This window comes from Culex pipiens, chromosome 3, assembly GCF_016801865.2.
Source record: "Culex pipiens pallens isolate TS chromosome 3, TS_CPP_V2, whole genome shotgun sequence".
In the NCBI taxonomy this organism is placed as follows: Eukaryota; Metazoa; Arthropoda; class Insecta; order Diptera; family Culicidae; genus Culex; species Culex pipiens.
Genome location: NC_068939.1, coordinates 57,665,890 through 57,678,137, shown reverse-complemented (window position 1 = coordinate 57,678,137; position 12,248 = coordinate 57,665,890). Strand labels below are relative to the sequence as shown.

At 39.0% G+C, this 12,248-nt stretch overlaps 1 protein-coding gene across 2 annotated transcripts in view; it reads right to left on the bottom strand.

Moving 5' to 3' along the window:
- Window positions 1-12,248, bottom strand: part of LOC120416057 (potassium voltage-gated channel protein Shal) — a 406,813-nt gene that overhangs the window by 322,951 nt on the left and 71,614 nt on the right. The gene's annotated exons all lie outside the window — the stretch shown is intronic.

The window sequence follows — 12,248 nt, the reverse complement described above, 5'->3', positions numbered from 1 at the left end:
CTGTTGAAATGAAATGGTAGTCAAAAATGACGAGGAGAACTCTTTGCCGAACTGTACATTTAAATTTCACTTACATTGAAAATGATTTAAACAAATCCAATCGTTCTAAGAGTGACAATAAGTTTGTTTTCAGGATCTTTTTTTTCACCAGAGATTTCGAAGAATTTAGAAAAAAAATCGTCCTTTCATTACATGCGTTTTAATGAGAGAAAAGACTAATGTCGAACCACCTCTTCCAAGTGTTGTTCTAGATATCAAAAATGAAGCATTATTTATTTTATTCTAAGCAAATAGTATCAATTGATGATATAAACATTTTAACAAATACATGCTTTGTTATAAAAATACAAAATATAAAAAAAACGAAGTTGACTTTATAGCTGTCGGCCACCATTGCTAGTACCAACCACTAGTGTCTTCTAAGTGTATGAAAGTATAGCACGGAGCGATGGCGCCAAATACCCATATTTACACAAAAAAAAATTAGAGCGCCCGCCGCGGGATTCAAACCGGATTCTGGATTGAGAGTCCAGTGCGCGGTCCGATTGATCCACACGGGCGGAACAAAATATCAATATAGCCTTAAAAAATCCCGAAGTGCTCCTGCTGGTAATTCCAATCTGTGGTTCTGAAACTCAAAATTTGGAAAAAGATTAAAAATACCAAATTGAATTGACATGATTACAGTCAGTTGTACTCATTTTTATTATATTTTATTGTATACAATTAAAATTTGTTAGAATTATTTTTTCGTCTATTTGGTATTCAAAGAATTCATTCCAAAACAAATGTTTCAACAACTTTTTTTTTAAATAATTGAGTTCCCTTCAAATATTAGAGCTTAATTCAAGAAATAAAAATAATAATAAAGTTTCGAAACGTGATATTTGATATCACGTTTCAGTTAAAAACTTTCTGGCTAAAATATTTGATATTTATGTATTGATTTCCAAAAATCCTTGAAATTCACGAGATTTTGTGGATATTGTAGAATTTCATGATTTTCATGCTGTCCGTGACATCGTGAAAATTCACTAACCCTAAATATTTGATCCGGGACCGTGGTGTACGGGTAAGCGTGGTTGCCTCTCACCCAGTCGGCTGGAGTTCGATCCCAAACGGTCCCGGTGGCATTTTTCGAGACGAGATTTGTTTGATCACGCCTTCCGTCGGACGGGGAAGTAAATGTTGGCCCTGGTCTAACCTAGAGGGTTCGGTCGTTAGCTCAATTCATTTTTAGGAGTCGTCTCTCTGGGTCCTGCCTCGGATGATTAGTTGCTGAGATATCTACATTAGAGAATAGTGGGTTGTTTGGGTGAGACTTAGAAAACATCAGTTTTCCTGTTTTTATACTTTTGCATGTCAATATCTCAGCAACTAAGCGTCGTATCAACAAAGTACAAAAGAGCAAAATATATAGAATTTTCTCAGCTTTTCAAAAATATTTTTTTCAAGAGTGGGCATACATGGGCAATGATTTAAAAAAATAAATAACTGCGACTATTTTCAAAAAAAAAAACCTAAATATGGCTATAACTTGAAAACGGTGCACTTTATCAAAATTCTACAAAATACTTTTTGATTGCAAATACGATTTTAACAAACGCGGAAATTAAGTTGAATATTTTTTGCGACCAATATTACGATTTTTTAAAATTAGTAAGGATTCAAAAATTTAAAACTCGGTCAAAGATTCTTTGTCCGTTCTAGACATTTTCTGAAAAGTTATAGACATCAACCTAAAACATATCAGAAAATAATTTTTATAAATAAAAATATTGTTTTTTTTTGCAAATTAAGTTTGAGTGTCAACAATAGAAATTATAAATCACCAAAAAAATTCAATCGGGTAACATTTTTTTCAGTGTGGTCCTTATCCATGCCTACAACTTTGCCCAAGACACCAAGTCGATCAAAAAATTCCCTCAAAAGATACAAATTTTTCAATTTTCATCTATCATTTTTGTATGGACAGCTGCCAAATTTGTATAAAAAATTATATGGACAAACTGGCATGGCAAAATGGCACCAAAAATGTTTCAGCTGGATTAAAAATACAAAATTCAAATGAAAAAAAAAAAAAAAATACCGATTTCGTAGAGACATTCAAATAGCAATGTCACCATTGAATTTCAAACGCATTATTTTAACTGGATCTCTTGCAATTCTTTTTCGAAAAGTAAATTTAAAAATCTGCCTTCATTGTTATCCGAGCATTCGTTGGTGAAGGTTGTCTGAATCAACATGACTCGTCGCGTCCCGGCGCAAAACGCCGGCAATATTGCCCTACCTGCGGCTCAAGCAGGCAAAAAAGTGGGAATTTCCAAAAGGAAGGTTGAGGCCTCAACTGATGGCCAAAAACCGGGAATTTCCAAAAGGAAGGTGCTTTTGGAAGTGACATCGAACAGCAAAAAGACGAAAAAGAGCGACGGTACTGTACCGATGGATGAGGAGGAGGAGAACTCTTCATCGCACGAGGAGCAGCTTTTGAAGAACAACAAGTTTGCTGGACTGCCTGACGAGGACCAGGTAGCGGAAGCAAAGGAGAATGAAGTGAAACAGCGAAAGGAGAAACTGCCTCCTTTTTATGTGAGGCAATCAGCAGCAACGATCGACTTTCGAGCGGGGCTGGTTGAACTCATCAAGTCTGGGAAAGTCCTAGGCAACATTCGTCTGTGTCAGGACGGATTTAAGGTGCTGGTGCAATCCAGGCAGCACTATCAACTGGTCAAGGATTACTTGACCGAAAACGAGGCGGAGTACTTTACCCATGATGTCGTCATGGATAAGCCGTACAAAATCGTCGTCAGAGGTCTGTACGACATGCCAGTGGAGGAATTAGCTGCCGAGCTAAAAGTTTTGAAACTGGATGTGTTGGCCGTGCACAAAATGAGCCGACGCAACAAAGACATCAAGTACCGTGACCAGCTCTACCTGCTGCATTTGGCTAAGGGATCGACGACGCTTCCTGAGCTGAAGGCAATTCGAGCGGTTTTCAACATTATCGTGTCGTGGGAGCGATACCGACCAGTGCACCGTGACGTCACACAATGCTTCAACTGTCTGGGCTTCGGGCACGGAGGTAAGAACTGCCACCTGAAGCGTCGTTGCGCCAAATGTGGTACCGATGCGCACATCACATCCCAGTGCATCCAAGATTCGCTGGTGAAGTGCCTCAACTGCAACGGTGAGCACTCGTCAACCGACCGAAAGTGCCCCAAGAGAGCTGAGTTCGTGAAAATTCGGCAGCAAGCATCGACGAAGAATCAGCCTCAGCGTCGTAGAACTCCTCCAGCCCTGGTGGAGCAAAATTTTCCACCTCTTCAACCGCGACGCCAGGTCCCGAACTTGGCACCGTTACCGTTGGATCCCAGGAAGAGAGCTGAGATGAATCATCCACGGCCGGGTTCCAGCCAGGAGCCGAGACCGCCACCACCGGGCTTCAGCCAAGAGCCAAGACCAACCCAAGAACCAGCAGTTGAGGAAAATGGTAATGATCTTTACACCTCAACCGAACTCCTCAATATTTTCAAACAGATGTCCGCTGCACTGCGTGGATGCAAAACCAAGACCCAGCAGATTGAAGTGCTGACCTCGTTCGTCATCCAGTATGGATCGTAGGTCCCTCAAGCTGCTGAATTGGAACGCTTGCTCCATTAGGAGGAAGAACTTAGAGCTGGTGGATTTTCTTCGCGAGAAGGAGATCGACGTAGCTGCCATCACGGAAACTCATCTGAAGCCCGGTGAAAAAGTTTATCTGCAAAACTACAAGATTGCGACGCAGCTCGATAGGACCACCTCTGGAGGAGGAGGTGTGCTTGTCGCTGTTCATCGTGACCTCAAGCCACGCCGGCTGCCACACTTCAAGCTGGACATCATCGAGGCCGTTGGGGTGGAAATTCCCACTTCAGTTGGCCAAGTACTCTTCATTGCTGCATACTGCCCACGTCAGGTGAATGCCAGAGATGGTTCAGCAGCAAAACTGAAGAGCGATATCCAGAAGCTGACACGGCGAAGCGCAAAGTACATCATCGCTGGTGACCTCAACGCGAAGCATGAAGTTTGGGGCAACAGCAGGAGGAATCGGAACGGAGTGATTCTGCACAACGATCTGCAAAACGGATACTACAACGTTGTGAGTCCAGATCGTCCAACGAGGGTGGCTCGGTCTGGGAATCACTCAATCATCGACTTCTTCATTACCAATATGGCTGAGAACGTGGCTCATCCTGAGGTGTTTGAAGAGTTGAGTTCTGATCACTATCCGGTGGTTGTGGAGGTTGGAGCTTCCGTTACTCCGCAGCGGCAACCAACCCGGAAAGATTACCACAACGTTGACTGGCAGCAGTTTCAGCAAGTGGTCGACAGCAACATCGACTATGATCAACACCCGGAAACTTCTGCCGATATTGATCGTTCGCTGGAGGTGATCCAGCAGGCTATCAACCAAGCAGAGGCTGCCAACGTTCGGGAGGTTCCTGTTAATTTTAAGGTAACTGATATTGACGTAGATACTAAACACTTGATTAGACTTAGGAATGTTTATAGGAGACAATATCAACGGACTGGGGACTATGACAAAAAGATTTCAGTTAACAATTTGAACAAAATCATACAAGACCGACTTGACAATATTAGAAATCAAGAATTTTCAAAACATGTAAGCCAGCTTGGGAATTATTCAAAACCATTTTGGAAACTTTCAAAAGTTCTTAAAAACAAACCAAAGCCTATTCCTCCTCTTATTGTTGAGGATTCTCCTTTGATTACATCCGAGGAAAAGGCAAATGCACTTGGGCTTCATTTTGTTAGTTCACATAATCTTGGCGCTTCCATGACCAGCCGTAAAGAAACATCAGTTGCCAATAGTATTACAATAATCAATGACTCTACCTTTGAATTTCCTGCAGATTCCCATGTTTCTGGTGAGGAAGTCAAAGTTGCAGTTAAACAAATGAAAAATATGAAAGCTCCAGGCTTTGATAACATTTTTAATCTAGTGTTGAAAAAACAGAGTGATCAGTTCTTTCAACATCTAGCCAATATTTTCAATAAATGTTTGCAACTTGCTTACTTCCCCACCAATTGGAAGCTGGGCAAAGTCATACCAATTTTGAAGCCTCAAAAAGATCCAACATCGCCAACAAGTTATCGTCCCATTAGTCTTTTGAGTAGTCTGTCCAAACTCTTTGAAAAGGTCATCTATTCAAGGCTTCTGGATTTTACCAACGATAATAATATAATTTTGAATGAGCAGTTTGGCTTCCGAAAGGGGCATAATACTGCTCATCAGCTTACGAGAGTAACTAAAATCATCAAGCAGAACAAGCTTGAGTCTAAATCAACTGCTATGGCTTTGTTGGATGTTGAGAAGGCTTTTGACAATGTTTGGCATGATGGTTTGATACATAAACTGTATTTATACGGTTTTCCAATGTATCTTATCAAAATTATCCAGCACTATCTTTCGGAGAGATCGTTCAAGGTTTTTCTGAATGGGATTGCTTCTGGATTATTCAACATTGATGCTGGGGTTCCCCAAGGAAGTATTCTTGGCCCACTTCTGTACAATATTTTTACATCTGATTTGCCTACTCTTCCTGGAAATGGTGTGTTGTCACTTTTTGCTGATGACACTGCCGTTATTTATAAGGGTAAAATAACCAGATATTTAGTCGGCCGTCTTCAGAAGGGTCTTGACGTTCTTTCCGAATACTTTGGCGACTGGAAAATTCGCATAAATGCAGCCAAAACTCAAACCATCATTTTTCCACTTTCCAAATCGGCCCGATTTGTCCCAAAGGATGATGTTTTGATTAAAATGAATAATGTTTCAATACCCTGGTCAAAGGAAGTTGTATATTTAGGTCTCATACTTGACTCGAAACTATTGTTTCGACAGCATGTAGATAAAATATTGAACAAGTGCAGCATTCTCATCAGGTGTTTGTATCCTTTAATTAACAGAAAATCAAAGTTATCTTTGAAAAATAAGCTAGCAGTTTACAAACAAATAATTTACCCCGTTATTGAGTATGCAGTACCTGTTTGGGAGTGTTGCGCTAGAACTCATAAATTGAAGCTCCAGCGTGTCCAAAACAAGGTACTCAAAATGGTTTTGAATGTTCCTGGCTGGACTAGATCAAGTGAGGTTCATGAATTAGCAGAAGTAAAAATGTTGGATCAGAAGATTCAAGAAAAATGTTTGAAATTCAGGGAAAAATGTGCTATATCTGAATACCCCTTGATTCAAGGATTGGCTTAGTTTATGGTAAGATTAAGTTAGTTTTAGGTTAGGTTATGTTTTCTTAATTTTTTTTTTTTTCATAGTACCTAGTGTTACAAAAATGATAAATCATATACTTTTAAAGTTATGAATATGAACAGTGTTTAAATCACGAAAAGCAAACTAAAGCTGAAGAGCCACAGCTGACCACTTATTATGTAAACCAAATGTAATTATTATAAGAAAGATTCAATAAAGTATATTTAATTCAAAAAAAAAAAAAAAAAAAAAAAATCTGCCTTAACGTTCAAAACTCAACACTCTCCTATTGACCCTACCCACAATCCTTTGTAGTACGTCCCGTTGACATGGCGTGCCACGCACAAACAAAGTTCCCTTCGGCAACAAAATAGCAAAAAAAAAAGAATTGCGCGTATTTTGTGACTTCATGGTGGCGCCTTATTTATTGGCTCGCACTTTTGTCACCAAACCGCCAACCGCAAGCCGTATTTTGGAGGTCGGCTTGCCACCACTGTTTTTATTTTTTTGTTTTTGCCTAAAAGACTGCTGTTGGTGCGGAATAATGTTGACAAACTTTCCCTCAAAAAAGGGTTCCTAAATGAAACAATTAGCACCTAAAATTTATCGTTGATTGGCCACCCAACCTTGCTGACGGATTCAACAAAGTTTGTATTTTTGCGGTTTTGGTGGTAGAAATTGATTATAATATGGTGAACTGGTTTTTGTCGAGACCCCAGAAGTCTCGTCACCACCACACAAACACTAATACAAGAGCCTTTGATTCTTTGTTCGTGAAAGAAAAATCCCCCCAAAAGCTTACAAAGCAAGAAAAAAAGCAACTCCCGAAACAGGAAGTTCCCACAACAATCAAAGTGCACTCAGGACCCGCACTGGACGGGTGGTGGTGAAAAGCGTGGGCGTCATTGTTTGTTGCTGCCTGCCACAAAATGGACACAATTGGGACACCAATATGACGTAACGGTGACGACGGCCTGCTGTTGTTGTTGTTGTGCGAGGGAGGTTGGTTGTAAGATTGTAAGAAAAACGGAAAATGTCAATGCGAAAACAAGATTTATGGGCGTACGGTGGCCGTGTATTCTTACGACGTTGTATGGTCTGGTGTGTTGTTTCATGACTTCCTGGGATACGGCTTCCGGGACTCGATGGGACAGGGAGTGTTTCCGTGCCAGGAAAGTTAAGGTCGATTGTTGACATCTTGAGCGTGTGATGTGAATGTCAATTGAATCTAAGATTTTTTGAAATTTGACGGTTCTTCTAAAAGGATTAAAACTAGGGGCGCCATATGACCATGAAAAAAAAAAAACACACAGATTTTGTTTAACTGAGCGGTGTTTTTCAGTTCCTTTAAATTCTGAAAACTCTTTCCGGCTCTCGGATATTTTGGTATCCACCTACGAGATCCCTTAACTTGAGATAAAGTTTATGTTTTATTAAACTTGTAAGTTCCAATAATAATAAAGTTTAATACGTGTTAAATCAGGGGTGCCCAACGTGGCCCGCGACGACTCCTGAAACTTCAGACCCTTAGTAAAATTAAATATGTTTATTGTATGCAGCTTAAGAGCAACAATATTGTTGATTTACCCAGGAAATTTGATGATTTAACTTGTGTCAAATATTTTATGAAAGTTTCTATGTTGTTTTTTTTTTCAATAAAAGTCTTTCAAAATTTATTCGTGATCGAAAAAATAGGAATTAATACATTTCAAATTTCAAGCCAAATTTTCAAAATAAGTTTCACAAAATGCTTTGAACATGATAACAACAAATTGCAATATAATTTAGAATTCGTGAACATATCTACCTCTGAATTGTATGTCAATGTAAGCATGTAAGACCAATCATTCTATTAATGAATAGTTGTCCTATAAAATTTCCTATTGATGTACTTTTGTCTCCCACATTTTTAAGATAATTTTAAGGGAAAGAGAGCAAAAAAAATGAAAGTATGGAAAAAATTCAAAATTAACAGAATTTTTTTTTTGTAAAAGATTCTAAACGGAAATTATTTGAATTTTTTTTGGTAAGGATTTTTCTTTTTACTTCTTTGTTATTCATTGAAACAAATCCAAGTGTTTTTTTTGTCTCAAAAACAATCTTTTTGTTTCAAAATTATTGGTTTTATTTCGGAGCAATTCCATGTCAAATAGGGAATCGGTTGTACCCGACCCTCTCCGATTTCAATGAAACTTTGTAGACATGTTATCCTAGGCCTATAAAAGCCATTTTTGTGTATAAGGAGCTAGTTACCTTCGATAATGTCATTTGAGAAGGGCATAAGTGTTTGAAATATTTTTGTATTTCTAATTTAAATATTGCTGTATCTCGGAGCCATTGCATCGTATCAAAAAGTGGTCAAAGACAAACTTGTAGGAAATTTGACGGGCTTTCCGAAAAAAATATACTGAAAGAAAAAAGCACTCAACTTTTATGAGATTTTTTGATTTTTAAGTTTAAAAGTCAAATTTGAAGGTGAGCCCACGATATTTTTTCGTTCAAAATTCTTATGAAAATAGCCTAAGATATTACAAAAAGACTCACGAAAAATGCAAGATGGAGCAGCTCACCTAAAAAATTACAAAAATCATTTACTGAAACTGTTTTTTTTTTTTTCAAAAGTGCTATAAACGTCAAAATTTCCAAAAACCGAACACGAGAGTCGGTTCTCCAGACAATTTAACCTAAAAGTCTCCATATTGACCATTGTCCTAAGTCCTATCCTAGTGAAGTTACAGCGGTTTAAAAAAAATGTGGAAAAAATTTGGTTTTTGATGGTTTTTGGCAATTTCTATACGACAGACTTGATTTTTCAGTCTTGAAAATATTTTTACCAGAAAGCTCGTCCAATTTCCTATAAGTTTGTATTTGACCACATTTCCATTGGATGCATGGGCTTACAGATATAAGCTAATTTACTATCCAGGTTACTACTCTACACTGAAAAAATATTGTGTTTTCAGTCATGAGCAATGTAATTAGCTTATATCTGTAAGCCCATACATCCAATTGAAATGTGGTCAAAGACAACATTATGGAAAATTTGACGAGCTTTCCGTTAAACATATTTTCGAGACTGAAAAATTAAGTCTGTCATATAGAAATTGCCAAAGACCGTCAAAAAACCTATTTTTTCAACATTTTTATTTTTAAAACCACTGTAGCTTCGCAAGGATTGGACTTAGGACAATGGGCAATATAGAGACTTTTATATAAAATTGTTCAGTTTTTGAAAATTTTGACGTTTAGAGCACTTTTGAAAAAAAACAGTTTCAGTAAATGATTTTTGTATTTTTGTTAGATGACCTGCTTCATCCTGCATTTTTCGTGAGTCTTTTTGTAATATCTTAGGCTATTTTCATAAAAAATTTGAACGAAAAAAAAAATCGTGGGTTCACCTTCAAATTTGGCTTTTAAACTAAAAAATCAAAAAATCTCATAAAAGTGGAGTGCTTTTTTCTTTCAGTGTATTTTTTTCGGAAAGCCGCCCATCAAATTTCCTACAAGTTTGTGTTTGACCACTTTTTGATACGATGCAATGGCTTCGAGATACAGCAATATTTAAATTAGAAAATACAAAAATATTTAAAACGCTTACGCCCTTCTCAAATGTCATTATCGAGTGTAACTGGCTCCATATACACAAAAATGGCTTTTATAGGCCTAGGATAACATGTCTACAAAGTTTCATTGAAATCGGAGAGGGTCGAGAAAAAAGTACCTCTTCGTTTATTTTAATTCAATTTTTTTATATAAAAGCTAAAGTTTGAAATATTTTTTTCAATTTGAGATTAGAAGCAAAGTTAATCAAATGAATTTAATATTACTACCCTAGTTGAACAAACTTCACAATGTATGACTGTCTTTTCTTAACTTTAATTTTAACTTAAAAGGGTATTTTGAAATAAGTGATAAAAATCATTTTTTTAAGGCTAAAGTATGTAAGGCTGTAAAAATTATAGATCTTTTCATCATTTAAAATTTTTAAAGAGGTTTCGATTAACCTTCGAACCACCACCGTTTCAGAAACAGCAAATTTAGCCCAAAGTGCTAACAGGTTGGGATCCCCGTTGGGATTCCTTTTTTGTTTATGTTTAGTTCAAAACTTGATTTATTTTAGAAGAAGTTGACTAAGAACTTTCGAACTGTCCTAAAAGATTTTAAGTTTTTTTTTAATTTGACTTTTAAACCTAAAAATCAATAATAACATAGGACAAGCGTGTATTTTTATGTCACAGTATTTTTCATTGATGAAACTGAGTAAGAGACGATTTAAGCTATTAATCTTCTCATTGAAAAGTGCCGGCGACAAAATTCGGCGAAAAGTTCACCGCCCGGAGATCGCGAGTTGGCGCGAGCGAATGAACACCGCGAAAAAAGATTCGGGGGTGCATTGGGGTTAAATGATCATTTTGTCATTCGGTTTAATTAAAAAATAATTATGTTTTCGTAAATATCGCTACTTTGATGCGATGTAATTCATTTTTACAGTAAATTAGGCATTGTTACATCAAATTTGACCTTTCAAACGCACTAGAATGGCCAAATTTTAAAACATCAATGTTTGCCAATTTGACCGTTTTACCCCCAATTCCCCTTGTAGAACAAAAGAAAAGTTCATCCGCGGTCTGTCAGCAGCGCGCTGTTTTGTTTGCTGGATCAACATTTGGAAATGTCGAACGTTGAAGGAAATCGCTAAAAAAATGGAATGTACAGAACCGGATGGGGCCGGATCACTCTGGAGAGTTCCGGAGGAAATCAAACACGGCGGGCTACTTAAAACGCAAATTTTTATTTGCCACTCGCACACGGAACGAACTACTTCCAACGGACTTTTATTGGGATCTGACTATAACAAAAACTACATGTAACATACATGGATCAGATCGGTGCATCTTCGCGCCACCGATCGCAGTAAGCTGGGAGGGTTAATTTGGTGAGAGTGGGACCACAGAGAAAATAAAATTAGAGAGAAAGAGCGACTTCAGAACTGCCACCTAAACAGGCGAGAATTAGTACTGCGCGGGGTAGCACCAGCCGCGCGTACCACAGTACATCATTAGTCGTCTCATTTGCTTACCTCTACCAATTCTTTACATCCCGGCCGCCTTGAAAGACCTTTCAAACCCAACCTACTGACCATGACACTAATACTACACCTAACATCTAACACACCTAACAACTACTTACAAAAACTAAATGTAAACAAATGTACATGGAGCAATCAAAGGAAAAAATCACTTTCGCTTTCGATCGCGGTGCATCATTCTTCGGCACAATAGGTGCATCCTCTTTGTTCGCCGATCAGCTGATGACGATCTTACTCTGCTGCTGCTGCTCGTGGTGTTTCTGCTGCTGTCGATCGCTGCTGGTTGAATTCTTCGATTTCAGGTCAGTTTTAGGTGCGTCGTTAATCTCTCGCTGCATTTTAGGGCTGCTGCTTGCCGTGGGGCGTCTCTGACGGCGGCAATCTCGATCCTCGGGTGGTCGTCCTCGACGACGGAATACTCTGGGAACAAACATAGGCGGCTTTTTAACGAGAAAATCAGGGGAAAAATAAGACTCGCCTGGAACGGAGGCCACCGTGGCCTCCGCGGGTGCCTCTGGCACCGATGCTACTGCCCTGGCGCGGACAGTGTGGGTGGATGAGCGGCGTACGTGCGACGTACGGTGTGTGTGCGACTTGTGCGATGCTTCGAACTGCGTTGATCGTCGAGAAAGCTGGCCAAGCTGTACGACGACCGGTGCAGGGTGACTCCAGCGGCCGAATTACTGCAGTTTTTCGGTTGCTGAGTTGATCGTGGCTTTGCGCGTGCCCCCATGGGCACGAACTTTTGCGATTTTTCTGGCGGTATAAAACAGAAGAGCATTACTGTTTTGCTTTGCGTGGGAGACCACCGGTCTCCGGGCGCGTTCGCGCCGAGTCTAGTGCGACTAGACCAATCCCCTGGAATGCGTCCAGCGGGTAGATGCGGTTGGTGAT